At 44.3% G+C, this 21,500-nt stretch overlaps 6 non-coding genes and 1 pseudogene across 6 annotated transcripts; all 7 read right to left on the bottom strand.

Moving 5' to 3' along the window:
• Positions 1-1,091: 1,091 nt before the first annotated feature.
• On the bottom strand, positions 1,092-1,282 carry LOC130303997 (U2 spliceosomal RNA). Its single transcript, XR_008853828.1, has one exon. It is a non-coding gene; the product is annotated as a U2 spliceosomal RNA (small nuclear RNA).
• A 2,093-nt stretch (positions 1,283-3,375) lies between these two features.
• LOC130303996 (U2 spliceosomal RNA) lies at positions 3,376-3,566 on the bottom strand. Its single transcript, XR_008853827.1, has one exon. It is a non-coding gene; the product is annotated as a U2 spliceosomal RNA (small nuclear RNA).
• A 2,099-nt stretch (positions 3,567-5,665) lies between these two features.
• On the bottom strand, positions 5,666-5,856 carry LOC130304035 (U2 spliceosomal RNA). The gene has a single exon (XR_008853861.1). It is a non-coding gene; the product is annotated as a U2 spliceosomal RNA (small nuclear RNA).
• A 2,092-nt stretch (positions 5,857-7,948) lies between these two features.
• On the bottom strand, positions 7,949-8,124 carry LOC130304028 (U2 spliceosomal RNA; annotated as a pseudogene).
• A 6,806-nt stretch (positions 8,125-14,930) lies between these two features.
• Positions 14,931-15,121, bottom strand: LOC130304030 (U2 spliceosomal RNA). The gene has a single exon (XR_008853858.1). It is a non-coding gene; the product is annotated as a U2 spliceosomal RNA (small nuclear RNA).
• A 2,072-nt stretch (positions 15,122-17,193) lies between these two features.
• LOC130304018 (U2 spliceosomal RNA) lies at positions 17,194-17,384 on the bottom strand. Its single transcript, XR_008853849.1, has one exon. It is a non-coding gene; the product is annotated as a U2 spliceosomal RNA (small nuclear RNA).
• Positions 17,385-19,477: 2,093 nt separating this feature from the next.
• On the bottom strand, positions 19,478-19,668 carry LOC130304007 (U2 spliceosomal RNA). Its single transcript, XR_008853838.1, has one exon. It is a non-coding gene; the product is annotated as a U2 spliceosomal RNA (small nuclear RNA).
• Positions 19,669-21,500: the final 1,832 nt, after the last annotated feature.

Below are 21,500 nucleotides of genomic sequence, written 5' to 3'. Positions count from 1 at the left end.
ACGTTTTTCTCCTTTTCGCCTCTTTTCTGGGCGTATTATTCTTCTTTTTCTTCTTTTTTTTCGTCTAATGCATACCCCATCAGTGCAGCAATGCTTATTCAATACCGCCAGCAGATGGAGACACTGGGGGATAATTTTCTAAGGATTTATACTGATTTTTCCTGTCTGAATTTGTCGCACAGAAAGTTGCAGGCCAAATATGTGTGACATTTCTGCGACTTTAGCTTCTAGAGCATTTTTACAACATTATACATAGGTGCTGAATACATAAAAAGCGACTGTTCAGCGACAGACAAGTCGCATCGGCTGAAAGTAGGCCAGAATGTCAGTCCATGTTGGAGCAGGTTTAGATACAGTCTAAAGCATAGATCTCAAAGTCTGTGCACAGAATTTAGCAAGGGCCTCGCACCTTCTGATGCATCAGGTAGGTGCACAATAGCATAGCCTAACCCTCTGTACTTTGGTCTATATTGATGCGGGACATAGACAGCCAGCTGATGACCAATCCATTAGTGCAATGGATGGCTGGAAGCATTTGTCTTTGCCTTTGCAATACCACAGAAGCAATGCATGGTCAATGTACAGCAATGACACACCTGTGTGAACAGCCAGGAGACCCCCCCCCCCCATGTTATGTTACATAGTTACATAGTTAGTACGGTCGAAAAAAGACATATGTCCATCACGTTCAACCAGGGAATTAAGGGGTAGGGGTGTGGCGCGATATTGGGGAAGGGATGAGATTTTATATTTCTTCATAAGCATTAATCTTATTTTGTCAATTAGGAACATTCAGCACCCACCCGCTATCAAGGCAGCTGCCTATCATGTCATGCCCTACCTGCACAGGTGTGCTGGCTACTCAAATGATCCAATTAAGGAGGCCATTTAGTCAGCAGCAGCAGAAGTCCTGTGCCTGGACGCTCCAACAGGGGCCAGACACAAGCAGAAGCAGAAGCAGCAGAAGCAGCAGCAGCACCACCTTTTGTTTTTTGGCTGCAGCAGCAGCAAGGCCCACAGGGCTGGCTAGCTGGCTAGCCAGCAAGCAGGTAGCAATGAAAGTAGGAATCTTTCTTTTTAACCCTGTAAGGGGGTGGTGCACTGTACCCGAAGATACTGCCATATCGGGTCAATGCATAGGGCGACGGAAGCAAGCTTCGAAATCGGCCCCCGTTCTCAAAAATCCATTTAATATATGGTCCCCAGATAGGGGACGTATCAGATATTAAACTGATAAGAACAGATACTACACTTGATCTTAGCCAAAAGGCCGAGAAGCGATAACCGTGAAAGGGGCGGGCCCAACAAGGTCCCCTTCATGGGCACTATCACTGCTTGCTGTCAGGGAGGCTGCCAGACAATTTTCCATGCACACTCTGGGCTGGGGGGCAGTCAACCACCAGTACACACAGCAGAACCTAAACCCATACCATTATTGCTAAGCAGCAAGACAGGGGCCCATTGCACTCCCACGGGGCCTTTTTAAATGCAATCCATAACCCGGATTTGCCAGGAACCCTTCTTACTCCTCCTACTTGCATGTGACACTGGGCTTAGGATCTGCATAGGAAACACACACACAAGCACACACCTACCTTTGTTGCCTGCAGATGCCTCCTTGGCTGTCCCCAAACGGTATCAAACCAACACCCACGGGAAGCTGTAAGCATAGAGGACATGCCTGCACCCCATTGGACTTACCTGTGTGGGTTAAATCCGGGTTATTTGACAACCTATGGCGGTGATGGTTCTGCTCAGGCAGAGCAATGCTGATGCTCCTCATAAAGCTGTCGCTGCTGTGAAGGTTCTAGGTGACATCACAAATCCCTTTGGTTACATACACAACAAAGCTGGGTTGTTGTTGTTTACACTCTGCAAGGCCTGTGGAAGTGAGTGACATCATAGCACTGTAGTTCTGAGGGTTCAAGATGGATGCAACAATCTCCTGTTGCTTCTATGAAGGCCGTAATAGACGACATCACCAAACAGCTCCATAGTCACATACACAGCAAAGGAGAGATGTTGTTTACACCTAGTGATGTCAGTGGTATTGAGTGACATCACAGCACAGTGCTAAGGCTCCTGGGCCTGGACACAGCAGCGGCTGCAATATCTCAACGGAGAATACGTTTATATCTATGTGTGTGTGTGCGCATATATATATATATATATATATATATATATATATATATATATATTTCTCCGCCGAAATCACTTTTAAACCCATTTCCACCTTTTTTTCCCTTCTCTTCCTCTTACTTTTTTTTCACGTTTTTTTACGTTTTTCTCCTTTTCGCCTCTTTTCTGGGCGTATTATTCTTCTTTTTCTTCTTTTTTTTCGTCTAATGCATACCCCATCAGTGCAGCAATGCTTATTCAATACCGCCAGCAGATGGAGACACTGGGGGATAATTTTCTAAGGATTTATACTGATTTTTCCTGTCTGAATTTGTCGCACAGAAAGTTGCAGGCCAAATATGTGTGACATTTCTGCGACTTTAGCTTCTAGAGCATTTTTACAACATTATACATAGGTGCTGAATACATAAAAAGCGACTGTTCAGCGACAGACAAGTCGCATCGGCTGAAAGTAGGCCAGAATGTCAGTCCATGTTGGAGCAGGTTTAGATACAGTCTAAAGCATAGATCTCAAAGTCTGTGCACAGAATTTAGCAAGGGCCTCGCACCTTCTGATGCATCAGGTAGGTGCACAATAGCATAGCCTAACCCTCTGTACTTTGGTCTATATTGATGCGGGACATAGACAGCCAGCTGATGACCAATCCATTAGTGCAATGGATGGCTGGAAGCATTTGTCTTTGCCTTTGCAATACCACAGAAGCAATGCATGGTCAATGTACAGCAATGACACACCTGTGTGAACAGCCAGGAGACCCCCCCCCCCCCCCCCCATGTTATGTTACATAGTTACATAGTTAGTACGGTCGAAAAAAGACATATGTCCATCACGTTCAACCAGGGAATTAAGGGGTAGGGGTGTGGCGCGATATTGGGGAAGGGATGAGATTTTATATTTCTTCATAAGCATTAATCTTATTTTGTCAATTAGGAACATTCAGCACCCACCCGCTATCAAGGCAGCTGCCTATCATGTCATGCCCTACCTGCACAGGTGTGCTGGCTACTCAAATGATCCAATTAAGGAGGCCATTTAGTCAGCAGCAGCAGAAGTCCTGTGCCTGGACGCTCCAACAGGGGCCAGACACAAGCAGAAGCAGAAGCAGCAGAAGCAGCAGCAGCACCACCTTTTGTTTTTTGGCTGCAGCAGCAGCAAGGCCCACAGGGCTGGCTAGCTGGCTAGCCAGCAAGCAGGTAGCAATGAAAGTAGGAATCTTTCTTTTTAACCCTGTAAGGGGGTGGTGCACTGTACCCGAAGATACTGCCATATCGGGTCAATGCATAGGGCGACGGAAGCAAGCTTCGAAATTGGCCCCCGTTCTCAAAAATCCATTTAATATATGGTCCCCAGATAGGGGACGTATCAGATATTAAACTGATAAGAACAGATACTACACTTGATCTTAGCCAAAAGGCCGAGAAGCGATAACCGTGAAAGGGGCGGGCCCAACAAGGTCCCCTTCATGGGCACTATCACTGCTTGCTGTCAGGGAGGCTGCCAGACAATTTTCCATGCACACTCTGGGCTGGGGGGCAGTCAACCACCAGTACACACAGCAGAACCTAAACCCATACCATTATTGCTAAGCAGCAAGACAGGGGCCCATTGCACTCCCACGGGGCCTTTTTAAATGCAATCCATAACCCGGATTTGCCAGGAACCCTTCTTACTCCTCCTACTTGCATGTGACACTGGGCTTAGGATCTGCATAGGAAACACACACACAAGCACACACCTACCTTTGTTGCCTGCAGATGCCTCCTTGGCTGTCCCCAAACGGTATCAAACCAACACCCACGGGAAGCTGTAAGCATAGAGGACATGCCTGCACCCCATTGGACTTACCTGTGTGGGTTAAATCCGGGTTATTTGACAACCTATGGCGGTGATGGTTCTGCTCAGGCAGAGCAGTGCTGATGCTCCTCATAAAGCTGTCGCTGCTGTGAAGGTTCTAGGTGACATCACAAATCCCTTTGGTTACATACACAACAAAGCTGGGTTGTTGTTGTTTACACTCTGCAAGGCCTGTGGAAGTGAGTGACATCATAGCACTGTAGTTCTGAGGGTTCAAGATGGATGCAACAATCTCCTGTTGCTTCTATGAAGGCCGTAATAGACGACATCACCAAACAGCTCCATAGTCACATACACAGCAAAGGAGAGATGTTGTTTACACCTAGTGATGTCAGTGGTATTGAGTGACATCACAGCACAGTGCTAAGGCTCCTGGGCCTGGACACAGCAGCGGCTGCAATATCTCAACGGAGAATACGTTTATATCTATGTGTGTGTGTGCGCATATATATATATATATATATATATATATATATATATATATATATATTTCTCCGCCGAAATCACTTTTAAACCCATTTCCACCTTTTTTTCCCTTCTCTTCCTCTTACTTTTTTTTCACGTTTTTTTACGTTTTTCTCCTTTTCGCCTCTTTTCTGGGCGTATTATTCTTCTTTTTCTTCTTTTTTTTTCGTCTAATGCATACCCCATCAGTGCAGCAATGCTTATTCAATACCGCCAGCAGATGGAGACACTGGGGGATAATTTTCTAAGGATTTATACTGATTTTTCCTGTCTGAATTTGTCGCACAGAAAGTTGCAGGCCAAATATGTGTGACATTTCTGCGACTTTAGCTTCTAGAGCATTTTTACAACATTATACATAGGTGCTGAATACATAAAAAGCGACTGTTCAGCGACAGACAAGTCGCATCGGCTGAAAGTAGGCCAGAATGTCAGTCCATGTTGGAGCAGGTTTAGATACAGTCTAAAGCATAGATCTCAAAGTCTGTGCACAGAATTTAGCAAGGGCCTCGCACCTTCTGATGCATCAGGTAGGTGCACAATAGCATAGCCTAACCCTCTGTACTTTGGTCTATATTGATGCGGGACATAGACAGCCAGCTGATGACCAATCCATTAGTGCAATGGATGGCTGGAAGCATTTGTCTTTGCCTTTGCAATACCACAGAAGCAATGCATGGTCAATGTACAGCAATGACACACCTGTGTGAACAGCCAGGAGACCCCCCCCCCCCCCCCCCCCCATGTTATGTTACATAGTTACATAGTTAGTACGGTCGAAAAAAGACATATGTCCATCACGTTCAACCAGGGAATTAAGGGGTAGGGGTGTGGCGCGATATTGGGGAAGGGATGAGATTTTATATTTCTTCATAAGCATTAATCTTATTTTGTCAATTAGGAACATTCAGCACCCACCCGCTATCAAGGCAGCTGCCTATCATGTCATGCCCTACCTGCACAGGTGTGCTGGCTACTCAAATGATCCAATTAAGAAGGCCATTTAGTCAGCAGCAGCAGAAGTCCTGTGCCTGGACGCTCCAACAGGGGCCAGACACAAGCAGAAGCAGAAGCAGCAGAAGCAGCAGCAGCACCACCTTTTGTTTTTTGGCTGCAGCAGCAGCAAGGCCCACAGGGCTGGCTAGCTGGCTAGCCAGCAAGCAGGTAGCAATGAAAGTAGGAATCTTTCTTTTTAACCCTGTAAGGGGGTGGTGCACTGTACCCGAAGATACTGCCATATCGGGTCAATGCATAGGGCGACGGAAGCAAGCTTCGAAATCGGCCCCCGTTCTCAAAAATCCATTTAATATATGGTCCCCAGATAGGGGACGTATCAGATATTAAACTGATAAGAACAGATACTACACTTGATCTTAGCCAAAAGGCCGAGAAGCGATAACCGTGAAAGGGGCGGGCCCAACAAGGTCCCCTTCATGGGCACTATCACTGCTTGCTGTCAGGGAGGCTGCCAGACAATTTTCCATGCACACTCTGGGCTGGGGGGCAGTCAACCACCAGTACACACAGCAGAACCTAAACCCATACCATTATTGCTAAGCAGCAAGACAGGGGCCCATTGCACTCCCACGGGGCCTTTTTAAATGCAATCCATAACCCGGATTTGCCAGGAACCCTTCTTACTCCTCCTACTTGCATGTGACACTGGGCTTAGGATCTGCATAGGAAACACACACACAAGCACACACCTACCTTTGTTGCCTGCAGATGCCTCCTTGGCTGTCCCCAAACGGTATCAAACCAACACCCACGGGAAGCTGTAAGCATAGAGGACATGCCTGCACCCCATTGGACTTACCTGTGTGGGTTAAATCCGGGTTATTTGACAACCTATGGCGGTGATGGTTCTGCTCAGGCAGAGCAGTGCTGATGCTCCTCATAAAGCTGTCGCTGCTGTGAAGGTTCTAGGTGACATCACAAATCCCTTTGGTTACATACACAACAAAGCTGGGTTGTTGTTGTTTACACTCTGCAAGGCCTGTGGAAGTGAGTGACATCATAGCACTGTAGTTCTGAGGGTTCAAGATGGATGCAACAATCTCCTGTTGCTTCTATGAAGGCCATAATAGACGACATCACCAAACAGCTCCATAGTCACATACACAGCAAAGGAGAGATGTTGTTTACACCTAGTGATGTCAGTGGTATTGAGTGACATCACAGCACAGTGCTAAGGCTCCTGGGCCTGGACACAGCAGCGGCTGCAATATCTCAACGGAGAATACGTTTATATCTATGTGTGTGTGTGCGCATATATATATATATATATATATATATATATATATATATATATATATATATTTCTCCGCCGAAATCACTTTTAAACCCATTTCCACCTTTTTTTCCCTTCTCTTCCTCTTACTTTTTTTTCACGTTTTTTTACGTTTTTCTCCTTTTCGCCTCTTTTCTGGGCGTATTATTCTTCTTTTTCTTCTTTTTTTTCGTCTAATGCATACCCCATCAGTGCAGCAATGCTTATTCAATACCGCCAGCAGATGGAGACACTGGGGGATAATTTTCTAAGGATTTATACTGATTTTTCCTGTCTGAATTTGTCGCACAGAAAGTTGCAGGCCAAATATGTGTGACATTTCTGCGACTTTAGCTTCTAGAGCATTTTTACAACATTATACATAGGTGCTGAATACATAAAAAGCGACTGTTCAGCGACAGACAAGTCGCATCGGCTGAAAGTAGGCCAGAATGTCAGTCCATGTTGGAGCAGGTTTAGATACAGTCTAAAGCATAGATCTCAAAGTCTGTGCACAGAATTTAGCAAGGGCCTCGCACCTTCTGATGCATCAGGTAGGTGCACAATAGCATAGCCTAACCCTCTGTACTTTGGTCTATATTGATGCGGGACATAGACAGCCAGCTGATGACCAATCCATTAGTGCAATGGATGGCTGGAAGCATTTGTCTTTGCCTTTGCAATACCACAGAAGCAATGCATGGTCAATGTACAGCAATGACACACCTGTGTGAACAGCCAGGAGACCCCCCCCCCCATGTTATGTTACATAGTTACATAGTTAGTACGGTCGAAAAAAGACATATGTCCATCACGTTCAACCAGGGAATTAAGGGGTAGGGGTGTGGCGCGATATTGGGGAAGGGATGAGATTTTATATTTCTTCATAAGCATTAATCTTATTTTGTCAATTAGGAACATTCAGCACCCACCCGCTATCAAGGCAGCTGCCTATCATGTCATGCCCTACCTGCACAGGTGTGCTGGCTACTCAAATGATCCAATTAAGGAGGCCATTTAGTCAGCAGCAGCAGAAGTCCTGTGCCTGGACGCTCCAACAGGGGCCAGACACAAGCAGAAGCAGAAGCAGCAGAAGCAGCAGCAGCACCACCTTTTGTTTTTTGGCTGCAGCAGCAGCAAGGCCCACAGGGCTGGCTAGCTGGCTAGCCAGCAAGCAGGTAGCAATGAAAGTAGGAATCTTTCTTTTTAACCCTGTAAGGGGGTGGTGCACTGTACCCGAAGATACTGCCATATCGGGTCAATGCATAGGGCGACGGAAGCAAGCTTCGAAATCGGCCCCCGTTCTCAAAAATCCATTTAATATATGGTCCCCAGATAGGGGACGTATCAGATATTAAACTGATAAGAACAGATTTTTTACTTTTAGATATAATATTCTTAGACTAAAAGACCTTACGCAGTCCAGATTACACTTAGTCTGCTAAAAGCATATTCCACAGATGTAGATTCCAAAGACTTTTAGCCACTTTGTGACCTAATCTTTTTTTATCCAATAAATAGAAAACATACATCTCACTAAGAGCTAGGCGAACACAATCTTTAGAGGTAATAGTGTCTCTTTTAAAAAGAAGAATATTCCTCGTCTTCCATAGTGCAATTTTAATACAATTTATACTAATCCACAAAACCCGAGACTTCTCCACAGATAAAACATTATAAAATCCATATAAAATAACTTCATGATTTAAAAAATTAAGATCAGAAATGAATTTTAGTAAGGGTCCTATCAAATGCCATATCTCTTGGGCGTAAAAACAGTTCCAAAAAAGGTGTAAAACTGTTTCCTCACTAGGACACCCCATTCTCGGGCACTTTGCACTACGACACAATCCTCTTCTGTGTTGGAATTCTCTGGTAGGCAAACATTGATGTGCTATCTGCCAGGCCAGATCTTTTAAGTCATTAGATAAGAATCCCATATTCACCATCCTCCAAACTCTTAGAGATTTCTCAGTGGAATAATTAGATATTAAGCAAATCTGTTCTATCTTCCTGATTTCAGGAACTAATTTTCGTGCATTACTACAAATTTCTTGACTAAAATTAGCAATGCCATAAATACAAATAATCTTTTCTAAAACCACATAGTGCGCTGGGGGAATAAATAAGATTGGGGACGTTAAAGGTAAGGTTATCCACTTTCTTTTTCTAAAAATGTGACCTGCAGCATATTTTAAAAAATAAGACCAATAACAGTTTCTTTGCAAGCCATTAAAACACATAGAAAAAAAGTGAATATATAAAAACCTTTTTAAATCAGGCACATCCTTACCCCCCAATTTCTTTGTCTTCATCATTACATCTCTCCTGAGTTTATCCATTTTAGACCCCCATAAAAAATGAAAGCAAATCTTGTTTAAAAACTTTAAGGTGCGTTCACTCGGTGGGAAAACCAAGCTTAAATATAGCATGATAGGTAGCAACAAAGCTTTCATTATCAGTACTTTTCCTTCTATTGTTAATTTCCTCATTTTCCAAAAACTTATTTTCCTTTGCACTTTCTCTTTGACGATGGACCAGCTTTCCTCTCCATTATTTTCATTGTCAAAGATGACACCCAAGATTTTGATTTTATCATATTGCACATTCACCTCCGTATTGCCCCAATTCCCTATTGCAAAGCAATCACATTTATTTTTATTTAATTTGAAGCCAGAGCCCTCACAAAAAAATTCTGTCTGTCTGATAGCACGTTTCAGGGATGGTTCATCTGAACATAGAATATTAACATCATCCATATATGCTATCGTCTTTACGCTCTGTCCTCCACTTCCAGGGATTGGCACTCCTCTAATGAGCTTATCTTTTCTCAAAACATTCAACAGAGGTTCTATTGCACATATGAAAAGAATGGGTGATAGGGGGCACCCCTGTTTCACCCCAGACTGTAAACATACCTCTTGGGATAAAAAACCGTTAATTAAAATACGACTAAAACAGTTTTTATATAAAAGTGCAATTTTTCCAACAATAAAATCAGGAAAATTCATTTTCTTTAAAACCAACCATAAAAAATCATGAGAAACACGGTCATAAGCCTTTTGAAAATCCAAGGATAAAATTGCCAATTTCTGATCACATTGTTTCTGATACCATAAAACATCTTTTACAAGGTTTAGATGATCACTTATTTTCCTTCCAGGTACTCCGCATACTTGGTCACTGTGTATAACCTTAGCAATTACCTGCTTGAGCCTATTTGCTAAAATTTTTGCTAAAACCTTATAGTCTGTATTTAGCAGGGTAATAGGCCTCCAATTTTCTAATTTAGAGATGTCTCCTTTTTTAAAAATCAGAGTAACAACACCATCTCTCCAGGACGCAGGTAAAATCTCAGATTTAAAAGCACAGTTAAAAATACCTAAAAGATCATCTTTTAAAATGGACCAAAAACACAGATAAAATTCAACTGGCAACCCATCCGAACCAGGTGTTTTACCATTTAAAAAACTCTTAAAAGTGCTTAAAAGTTCAGGTAAAAAGATTTCATCACAAAGGCTCTCTTGGTCAGTTTTGTCAAGTTTTGAATCCAAGGTATCTAAAACATCATTAGTAAAGGAAATATCAATATCTTTTTTATTAAAAAGCTCCTGATAAAATACTTGTGCTTCTCGCAACATCTCTTCATTAGTTATCTTCCCTTCTATTACAGATATCATTTCTTTCTTTCCCACCACCTTCTTAAAAAAGAATCTCGAACACTTTTCATCATTCTCCAGACATTGCACCTTGCTGTTAAAAATCATTTCTTTTCCTTTTTGACTAATGGCATTTTTTATTTCATTTTTTGTCTGAGCAATAACATCATCCATCTCAAGCCCGGCTTGCTTTAGTTTATAATATGTTTGGATTTTAGTGTTTAACATTTTAAACCATAACTTTTTCTCCTTAGCCTTTTGGATGCCCACACGGATAAAAAACAGTTTAGTCCACTTTTTAACATCCTCCCACCAATCCAAAATATTTTTATATTGGGATTGACGCAATCTCCATTTGTTATAATCAGCAATAAAATCATTTTTTGTTTTCATGTCCTCTAATAAAGTAGTGTTGAGCTTCCAAACGCCTCTGCCTTTCTCTAGGCCAGGTAAAGTGACATGTGCATATAATAACTTATGATCAGAGAAAATATTCGATAAAAGAGAAACATCAACTAGATTAAAACTTTCCGATAAAAAAATAAAATCAATCCTGGATTTGCAGACATTATTTTCCCATGTGTAACCAGGGTCGTCTGGGTATTTTCTCCTCCAGACATCGGTAAAGTTAAAATCCTCAGTCATACTCTTAATCTGTTTCTCTGTTTTATCCACTCTGACATGCACACTTCCACTCTCACGATGATCACCACTCATACAACAATTAAAATCTCCAGCCATTAAAATAGGTGTTGAACCTGGGATAAAAGCCTGAATATCATTAATCAAGTCGGCTCTCTCATTTTTTTCAGGAGAAGCATAGATGTTAAAAAGCTTAATCTCCGAGCCATTGTACTTAATATTAACTAATAGCGCTCTACCAGGTATAATTTCTAAGAAGGACAAAACTTGTACATCTGAACCTCTAAACAAGATCCCAACACCTGAAGATCTGTTCAGATTGTCACCTGACCAGACCGATGGTCCCAAAGTCCAGCCACGACAAAGGTCCTCATAATTTGGACTATGTTCAATTCCACATTCTTGTAAAAAGAACAGAGAACAGTCCAAGGTCTCTAAAAAACTAAACAAAGCAGCCCTTCTCGTAGGGCTCTTTAGACCTCTCACATTAAGAGAGGAGCACTTTAAGGAAGCTATTCGCTACTGGAGTTTGAGTCCGATATGAAACCCACAGGTGACTCCGGGCTTTCGAACTCTTTGATATTTTTTGGATCGGACGCTGATCTTATAGAAGGCCTCCATGCATGTTGACTGTCCTCACATTCGTCTGAGCTTTTTTTGACAGGCCGTTTAATGCCAAGTTGTGGCTCATCTCCGAGTTCCTTCTTCCGCTTGATCTCCTTCACGCCAACCTCCATGGCTTCACTGCTCACTAGTGACCCTCCACCACCAGAACCCTCCACAGAAGGTCTCCCCTCTGTCTCAGGCACAGCAGCAGAAAGGTCCATAAGCTCCGCCACGACATCAGAAGTTACAGCCGGCTTTTCTGAAGGCGCCTCAGACCGCTGGGGTGCTTTCGCAGGTGGTACTTCAGCTTGCACTACACCCACTCTCCCCGCTACACGGTCAGCCCACGATCTAGCTACACTGGAACGGAGACTGCAATCTTTAAAGGCATGGCCTTCTTCACCACAAATGTTGCAGACAATTTTAGCACAGTCCTTAGAAACATGGCCTTCTTGATTGCACCGACCACAGCGAACTGTAGTGTCCGTGCAAACTTCCATAGTATGTCCGAATTTCTTACATTTCCTACAAAAAGTAGGCATCTCGGGATAAAACAAATAGCCCTTATCCCGACCGATAGAAAAGTTGGAGGGTGGATGACACAACCCTCCAATGCCAGTAGCATCCTCCTTCATTTTCACAAAAAACTTATGTTTCCCCGTCCATAGGTCTTCTGAATTCATCACCTTATGGGAATACTTAACAGAACTGCAGTATTTCCCCAAAAAGAGCTCAATATGGGACACAGTCACAAAGGGATTGTGCATACACACAACTAGAGGAATATCACCTCCAGTATACAACACTGTGACCGTGATCCCATCAAGCTCAGCAAGGTCTTGATTGCTTTTCAGCTTCTCAAAAAGATTCTGGCATGCATAAGCAGAGTCCAGAGTTAAGATGAAGCTGCCCTTCCGAGGATCTCTGAGACAGACGATGTTCTCTTTCTTCACCCCAAGAAGCTTGTAGAGAGTTTCTTTCACAAAATAAGAAAGTTGGACGAGTTCTTGCTTGTCTTCATCAACATCAAAGCGAAAGGAAAAACGAATCCGCGTTTCACCGGATGTAAGGTAACGGATGCGAACACCCATCTTGTCGATCGCCTTTTCGGTTCCTCGTAGCAGCCCCCCTTGAAAAAGGTAGGACAAACTCCCAGGATCCTCCTGACCAGACACTTGATCTAGCCAAAAGGCCGAGAAGCGATAACCGTGAAAGGGGCGGGCCCAACAAGGTCCCCTTCATGGGCACTATCACTGCTTGCTGTCAGGGAGGCTGCCAGACAATTTTCCATGCACACTCTGGGCTGGGGGGCAGTCAACCACCAGTACACACAGCAGAACCTAAACCCATACCATTATTGCTAAGCAGCAAGACAGGGGCCCATTGCACTCCCACGGGGCCTTTTTAAATGCAATCCATAACCCGGATTTGCCAGGAACCCTTCTTACTCCTCCTACTTGCATGTGACACTGGGCTTAGGATCTGCATAGGAAACACACACACAAGCACACACCTACCTTTGTTGCCTGCAGATGCCTCCTTGGCTGTCCCCAAACGGTATCAAACCAACACCCACGGGAAGCTGTAAGCATAGAGGACATGCCTGCACCCCATTGGACTTACCTGTGTGGGTTAAATCCGGGTTATTTGACAACCTATGGCGGTGATGGTTCTGCTCAGGCAGAGCAGTGCTGATGCTCCTCATAAAGCTGTCGCTGCTGTGAAGGTTCTAGGTGACATCACAAATCCCTTTGGTTACATACACAACAAAGCTGGGTTGTTGTTGTTTACACTCTGCAAGGCCTGTGGAAGTGAGTGACATCATAGCACTGTAGTTCTGAGGGTTCAAGATGGATGCAACAATCTCCTGTTGCTTCTATGAAGGCCGTAATAGACGACATCACCAAACAGCTCCATAGTCACATACACAGCAAAGGAGAGATGTTGTTTACACCTAGTGATGTCAGTGGTATTGAGTGACATCACAGCACAGTGCTAAGGCTCCTGGGCCTGGACACAGCAGCGGCTGCAATATCTCAACGGAGAATACGTTTATATCTATGTGTGTGTGTGCGCATATATATATATATATATATATATATATATATATATATATATTTCTCCGCCGAAATCACTTTTAAACCCATTTCCACCTTTTTTTCCCTTCTCTTCCTCTTACTTTTTTTTCACGTTTTTTTACGTTTTTCTCCTTTTCGCCTCTTTTCTGGGCGTATTATTCTTCTTTTTCTTCTTTTTTTTCGTCTAATGCATACCCCATCAGTGCAGCAATGCTTATTCAATACCGCCAGCAGATGGAGACACTGGGGGATAATTTTCTAAGGATTTATACTGATTTTTCCTGTCTGAATTTGTCGCACAGAAAGTTGCAGGCCAAATATGTGTGACATTTCTGCGACTTTAGCTTCTAGAGCATTTTTACAACATTATACATAGGTGCTGAATACATAAAAAGCGACTGTTCAGCGACAGACAAGTCGCATCGGCTGAAAGTAGGCCAGAATGTCAGTCCATGTTGGAGCAGGTTTAGATACAGTCTAAAGCATAGATCTCAAAGTCTGTGCACAGAATTTAGCAAGGGCCTCGCACCTTCTGATGCATCAGGTAGGTGCACAATAGCATAGCCTAACCCTCTGTACTTTGGTCTATATTGATGCGGGACATAGACAGCCAGCTGATGACCAATCCATTAGTGCAATGGATGGCTGGAAGCATTTGTCTTTGCCTTTGCAATACCACAGAAGCAATGCATGGTCAATGTACAGCAATGACACACCTGTGTGAACAGCCAGGAGACCCCCCCCCCCCCCCCCCATGTTATGTTACATAGTTACATAGTTAGTACGGTCGAAAAAAGACATATGTCCATCACGTTCAACCAGGGAATTAAGGGGTAGGGGTGTGGCGCGATATTGGGGAAGGGATGAGATTTTATATTTCTTCATAAGCATTAATCTTATTTTGTCAATTAGGAACATTCAGCACCCACCCGCTATCAAGGCAGCTGCCTATCATGTCATGCCCTACCTGCACAGGTGTGCTGGCTACTCAAATGATCCAATTAAGGAGGCCATTTAGTCAGCAGCAGCAGAAGTCCTGTGCCTGGACGCTCCAACAGGGGCCAGACACAAGCAGAAGCAGAAGCAGCAGAAGCAGCAGCAGCACCACCTTTTGTTTTTTGGCTGCAGCAGCAGCAAGGCCCACAGGGCTGGCTAGCTGGCTAGCCAGCAAGCAGGTAGCAATGAAAGTAGGAATCTTTCTTTTTAACCCTGTAAGGGGGTGGTGCACTGTACCCGAAGATACTGCCATATCGGGTCAATGCATAGGGCGACGGAAGCAAGCTTCGAAATCGGCCCCCGTTCTCAAAAATCCATTTAATATATGGTCCCCAGATAGGGGACGTATCAGATATTAAACTGATAAGAACAGATACTACACTTGATCTTAGCCAAAAGGCCGAGAAGCGATAACCGTGAAAGGGGCGGTCCCAACAAGGTCCCCTTCATGGGCACTATCACTGCTTGCTGTCAGGGAGGCTGCCAGACAATTTTCCATGCACACTCTGGGCTGGGGGGCAGTCAACCACCAGTACACACAGCAGAACCTAAACCCATACCATTATTGCTAAGCAGCAAGACAGGGGCCCATTGCACTCCCACGGGGCCTTTTTAAATGCAATCCATAACCCGGATTTGCCAGGAACCCTTCTTACTCCTCCTACTTGCATGTGACACTGGGCTTAGGATCTGCATAGGAAACACACACACAAGCACACACCTACCTTTGTTGCCTGCAGATGCCTCCTTGGCTGTCCCCAAACGGTATCAAACCAACACCCACGGGAAGCTGTAAGCATAGAGGACATGCCTGCACCCCATTGGACTTACCTGTGTGGGTTAAATCCGGGTTATTTGACAACCTATGGCGGTGATGGTTCTGCTCAGGCAGAGCAGTGCTGATGCTCCTCATAAAGCTGTCGCTGCTGTGAAGGTTCTAGGTGACATCACAAATCCCTTTGGTTACATACACAACAAAGCTGGGTTGTTGTTGTTTACACTCTGCAAGGCCTGTGGAAGTGAGTGACATCATAGCACTGTAGTTCTGAGGGTTCAAGATGGATGCAACAATCTCCTGTTGCTTCTATGAAGGCCGTAATAGACGACATCACCAAACAGCTCCATAGTCACATACACAGCAAAGGAGAGATGTTGTTTACACCTAGTGATGTCAGTGGTATTGAGTGACATCACAGCACAGTGCTAAGGCTCCTGGGCCTGGACACAGCAGCGGCTGCAACATCTCAACGGAGAATACGTTTATATCTATGTGTGTGTGTGCGCATATATATATATATATATATATATATATATATATATATATATATATTTCTCCGCCGAAATCACTTTTAAACCCATTTCCACCTTTTTTTCCCTTCTCTTCCTCTTACTTTTTTTTCACGTTTTTTTACGTTTTTCTCCTTTTCGCCTCTTTTCTGGGCGTATTATTCTTCTTTTTCTTCTTTTTTTTCGTCTAATGCATACCCCATCAGTGCAGCAATGCTTATTCAATACCGCCAGCAGATGGAGACACTGGGGGATAATTTTCTAAGGATTTATACTGATTTTTCCTGTCTGAATTTGTCGCACAGAAAGTTGCAGGCCAAATATGTGTGACATTTCTGCGACTTTAGCTTCTAGAGCATTTTTACAACATTATACATAGGTGCTGAATACATAAAAAGCGACTGTTCAGCGACAGACAAGTCGCATCGGCTGAAAGTAGGCCAGAATGTCAGTCCATGTTGGAGCAGGTTTAGATACAGTCTAAAGCATAGATCTCAAAGTCTGTGCACAGAATTTAGCAAGGGCCTCGCACCTTCTGATGCATCAGGTAGGTGCACAATAGCATAGCCTAACCCTCTGTACTTTGGTCTATATTGATGCGGGACATAGACAGCCAGCTGATGACCAATCCATTAGTGCAATGGATGGCTGGAAGCATTTGTCTTTGCCTTTGCAATACCACAGAAGCAATGCATGGTCAATGTACAGCAATGACACACCTGTGTGAACAGCCAGGAGACCCCCCCCCCCCCCCCCCCCCCCCATGTTATGTTACATAGTTACATAGTTAGTACGGTCGAAAAAAGACATATGTCCATCACGTTCAACCAGGGAATTAAGGGGTAGGGGTGTGGCGCGATATTGGGGAAGGGATGAGATTTTATATTTCTTCATAAGCATTAATCTTATTTTGTCAATTAGGAACATTCAGCACCCACCCGCTATCAAGGCAGCTGCCTATCATGTCATGCCCTACCTGCACAGGTGTGCTGGCTACTCAAATGATCCAATTAAGGAGGCCATTTAGTCAGCAGCAGCAGAAGTCCTGTGCCTGGACGCTCCAACAGGGGCCAGACACAAGCAGAAGCAGAAGCAGCAGAAGCAGCAGCAGCAGCAAGGCCCACAGGGCTGGCTAGCTGGCTAGCCAGCAAGCAGGTAGCAATGAAAGTAGGAATCTTTCTTTTTAACCCTGTAAGGGGGTGGTGCACTGTACCCGAAGATACTGCCATATCGGGTCAATGCATAGGGCGACGGAAGCAAGCTTCGAAATCGGCCCCCGTTCTCAAAAATCCATTTAATATATGGTCCCCAGATAGGGGACGTATCAGATATTAAACTGATAAGAACAGATACTACACTTGATCTTAGCCAAAAGGCCGAGAAGCGATAACCGTGAAAGGGGCGGGCCCAACAAGGTCCCCTTCATGGGCACTATCACTGCTTGCTGTCAGGGAGGCTGCCAGACAATTTTCCATGCACACTCTGGGCTGGGGGGCAGTCAACCACCAGTACACACAGCAGAACCTAAACCCATACCATTATTGCTAAGCAGCAAGACAGGGGCCCATTGCACTCCCACGGGGCCTTTTTAAATGCAATCCATAACCCGGATTTGCCAGGAACCCTTCTTACTCCTCCTACTTGCATGTGACACTGGGCTTAGGATCTGCATAGGAAACACACACACAAGCACACACCTACCTTTGTTGCCTGCAGATGCCTCCTTGGCTGTCCCCAAACGGTATCAAACCAACACCCACGGGAAGCTGTAAGCATAGAGGACATGCCTGCACCCCATTGGACTTACCTGTGTGGGTTAAATCCGGGTTATTTGACAACCTATGGCGGTGATGGTTCTGCTCAGGCAGAGCAGTGCTGATGCTCCTCATAAAGCTGTCGCTGCTGTGAAGGTTCTAGGTGACATCACAAATCCCTTTGGTTACATACACAACAAAGCTGGGTTGTTGTTGTTTACACTCTGCAAGGCCTGTGGAAGTGAGTGACATCATAGCACTGTAGTTCTGAGGGTTCAAGATGGATGCAACAATCTCCTGTTGCTTCTATGAAGGCCGTAATAGACGACATCACCAAACAGCTCCATAGTCACATACACAGCAAAGGAGAGATGTTGTTTACACCTAGTGATGTCAGTGGTATTGAGTGACATCACAGCACAGTGCTAAGGCTCCTGGGCCTGGACACAGCAGCGGCTGCAATATCTCAACGGAGAATACGTTTATATCTATGTGTGTGTGTGCGCATATATATATATATATATATATATATATATATATATATATATATATTTCTCCGCCGAAATCACTTTTAAACCCATTTCCACCTTTTTTTCCCTTCTCTTCCTCTTACTTTTTTTTCACGTTTTTTTACGTTTTTCTCCTTTTCGCCTCTTTTCTGGGCGTATTATTCTTCTTTTTCTTCTTTTTTTTCGTCTAATGCATACCCCATCAGTGCAGCAATGCTTATTCAATACCGCCAGCAGATGGAGACACTGGGGGATAATTTTCTAAGGATTTATACTGATTTTTCCTGTCTGAATTTGTCGCACAGAAAGTTGCAGGCCAAATATGTGTGACATTTCTGCGACTTTAGCTTCTAGAGCATTTTTACAACATTATACATAGGTGCTGAATACATAAAAAGCGACTGTTCAGCGACAGACAAGTCGCATCGGCTGAAAGTAGGCCAGAATGTCAGTCCATGTTGGAGCAGGTTTAGATACAGTCTAAAGCATAGATCTCAAAGTCTGTGCACAGAATTTAGCAAGGGCCTCGCACCTTCTGATGCATCAGGTAGGTGCACAATAGCATAGCCTAACCCTCTGTACTTTGGTCTATATTGATGCGGGACATAGACAGCCAGCTGATGACCAATCCATTAGTGCAATGGATGGCTGGAAGCATTTGTCTTTGCCTTTGCAATACCACAGAAGCAATGCATGGTCAATGTACAGCAATGACACACCTGTGTGAACAGCCAGGAGACCCCCCCCCCCCCCCCATGTTATGTTACATAGTTACATAGTTAGTACGGTCGAAAAAAGACATATGTCCATCACGTTCAACCAGGGAATTAAGGGGTAGGGGTGTGGCGCGATATTGGGGAAGGGATGAGATTTTATATTTCTTCATAAGCATTAATCTTATTTTGTCAATTAGGAACATTCAGCACCCACCCGCTATCAAGGCAGCTGCCTATCATGTCATGCCCTACCTGCACAGGTGTGCTGGCTACTCAAATGATCCAATTAAGGAGGCCATTTAGTCAGCAGCAGCAGAAGTCCTGTGCCTGGACGCTCCAACAGGGGCCAGACACAAGCAGAAGCAGAAGCAGCAGAAGCAGCAGCAGCACCACCTTTTGTTTTTTGGCTGCAGCAGCAGCAAGGCCCACAGGGCTGGCTAGCTGGCTAGCCAGCAAGCAGGTAGCAATGAAAGTAGGAATCTTTCTTTTTAACCCTGTAAGGGGGTGGTGCACTGTACCCGAAGATACTGCCATATCGGGTCAATGCATAGGGCGACGGAAGCAAGCTTCGAAATCGGCCCCCGTTCTCAAAAATCCATTTAATATATGGTCCCCAGATAGGGGACGTATCAGATATTAAACTGATAAGAACAGATACTACACTTGATCTTAGCCAAAAGGCCGAGAAGCGATAACCGTGAAAGGGGCGGGCCCAACAAGGTCCCCTTCATGGGCACTATCACTGCTTGCTGTCAGGGAGGCTGCCAGACAATTTTCCATGCACACTCTGGGCTGGGGGGCAGTCAACCACCAGTACACACAGCAGAACCTAAACCCATACCATTATTGCTAAGCAGCAAGACAGGGGCCCATTGCACTCCCACGGGGCCTTTTTAAATGCAATCCATAACCCGGATTTGCCAGGAACCCTTCTTACTCCTCCTACTTGCATGTGACACTGGGCTTAGGATCTGCATAGGAAACACACACACAAGCACACACCTACCTTTGTTGCCTGCAGATGCCTCCTTGGCTGTCCCCAAACGGTATCAAACCAACACCCACGGGAAGCTGTAAGCATAGAGGACATGCCTGCACCCCATTGGACTTACCTGTGTGGGTTAAATCCGGGTTATTTGACAACCTATGGCGGTGATGGTTCTGCTCAGGCAGAGCAGTGCTGATGCTCCTCATAAAGCTGTCGCTGCTGTGAAGGTTCTAGGTGACATCACAAATCCCTTTGGTTACATACACAACAAAGCTGGGTTGTTGTTGTTTACACTCTGCAAGGCCTGTGGAAGTGAGTGACATCATAGCACTGTAGTTCTGAGGGTTCAAGATGGATGCAACAATCTCCTGTTGCTTCTATGAAGGCCGTAATAGACGACATCACCAAACAGCTCCATAGTCACATACACAGCAAAGGAGAGATGTTGTTTACACCTAGTGATGTCAGTGGTATTGAGTGACATCACAGCACAGTGCTAAGGCTCCTGGGCCTGGACACAGCAGCGGCTGCAATATCTCAACGGAGAATACGTTTATATCTATGTGTGTGTGTGCGCATATATATATATATATATATATATATATATATATATATATATATATATATATTCTCCGCCGAAATCACTTTTAAACCCATTTCCACCTTTTTTTCCCTTCTCTTCCTCTTACTTTTTTTTCACGTTTTTTTACGTTTTTCTCCTTTTCGCCTCTTTTCTGGGCGTATTATTCTTCTTTTTCTTCTTTTTTTTCGTCTAATGCATACCCCATCAGTGCAGCAATGCTTATTCAATACCGCCAGCAGATGGAGACACTGGGGGATAATTTTCTAAGGATTTATACTGATTTTTCCTGTCTGAATTTGTCGCACAGAAAGTTGCAGGCCAAATATGTGTGACATTTCTGCGACTTTAGCTTCTAGAGCATTTTTACAACATTATACATAGGTGCTGAATACATAAAAAGCGACTGTTCAGCGACAGACAAGTCGCATCGGCTGAAAGTAGGCCAGAATGTCAGTCCATGTTGGAGCAGGTTTAGATACAGTCTAAAGCATAGATCTCAAAGTCTGTGCACAGAATTTAGCAAGGGCCTCGCACCTTCTGATGCATCAGGTAGGTGCACAATAGCATAGCCTAACCCTCTGTACTTTGGTCTATATTGATGCGGGACATAGACAGCCAGCTGATGACCAATCCATTAGTGCAATGGATGGCTGGAAGCATTTGTCTTTGCCTTTGCAATACCACAGAAGCAATGCATGGTCAATGTACAGCAATGACACACCTGTGTGAACAGCCAGGAGACCCCCCCCCCCCCCCATGTTATGTTACATAGTTACATAGTTAGTACGGTCGAAAAAAGACATATGTCCATCACGTTCAACCAGGGAATTAAGGGGTAGGGGTGTGGCGCGATATTGGGGAAGGGATGAGATTTTATATTTCTTCATAAGCATTAATCTTATTTTGTCAATTAGGAACATTCAGCACCCACCCGCTATCAAGGCAGCTGCCTAT

The sequence above is a fragment of the Hyla sarda genome, unplaced genomic scaffold, assembly GCF_029499605.1.
Source record: "Hyla sarda isolate aHylSar1 unplaced genomic scaffold, aHylSar1.hap1 scaffold_1255, whole genome shotgun sequence".
In the NCBI taxonomy this organism is placed as follows: domain Eukaryota; kingdom Metazoa; phylum Chordata; class Amphibia; order Anura; family Hylidae; genus Hyla; species Hyla sarda.
Note: the sequence above shows the minus strand (reverse complement) of the source record. Positions and strands in the feature narration are given on the sequence as shown.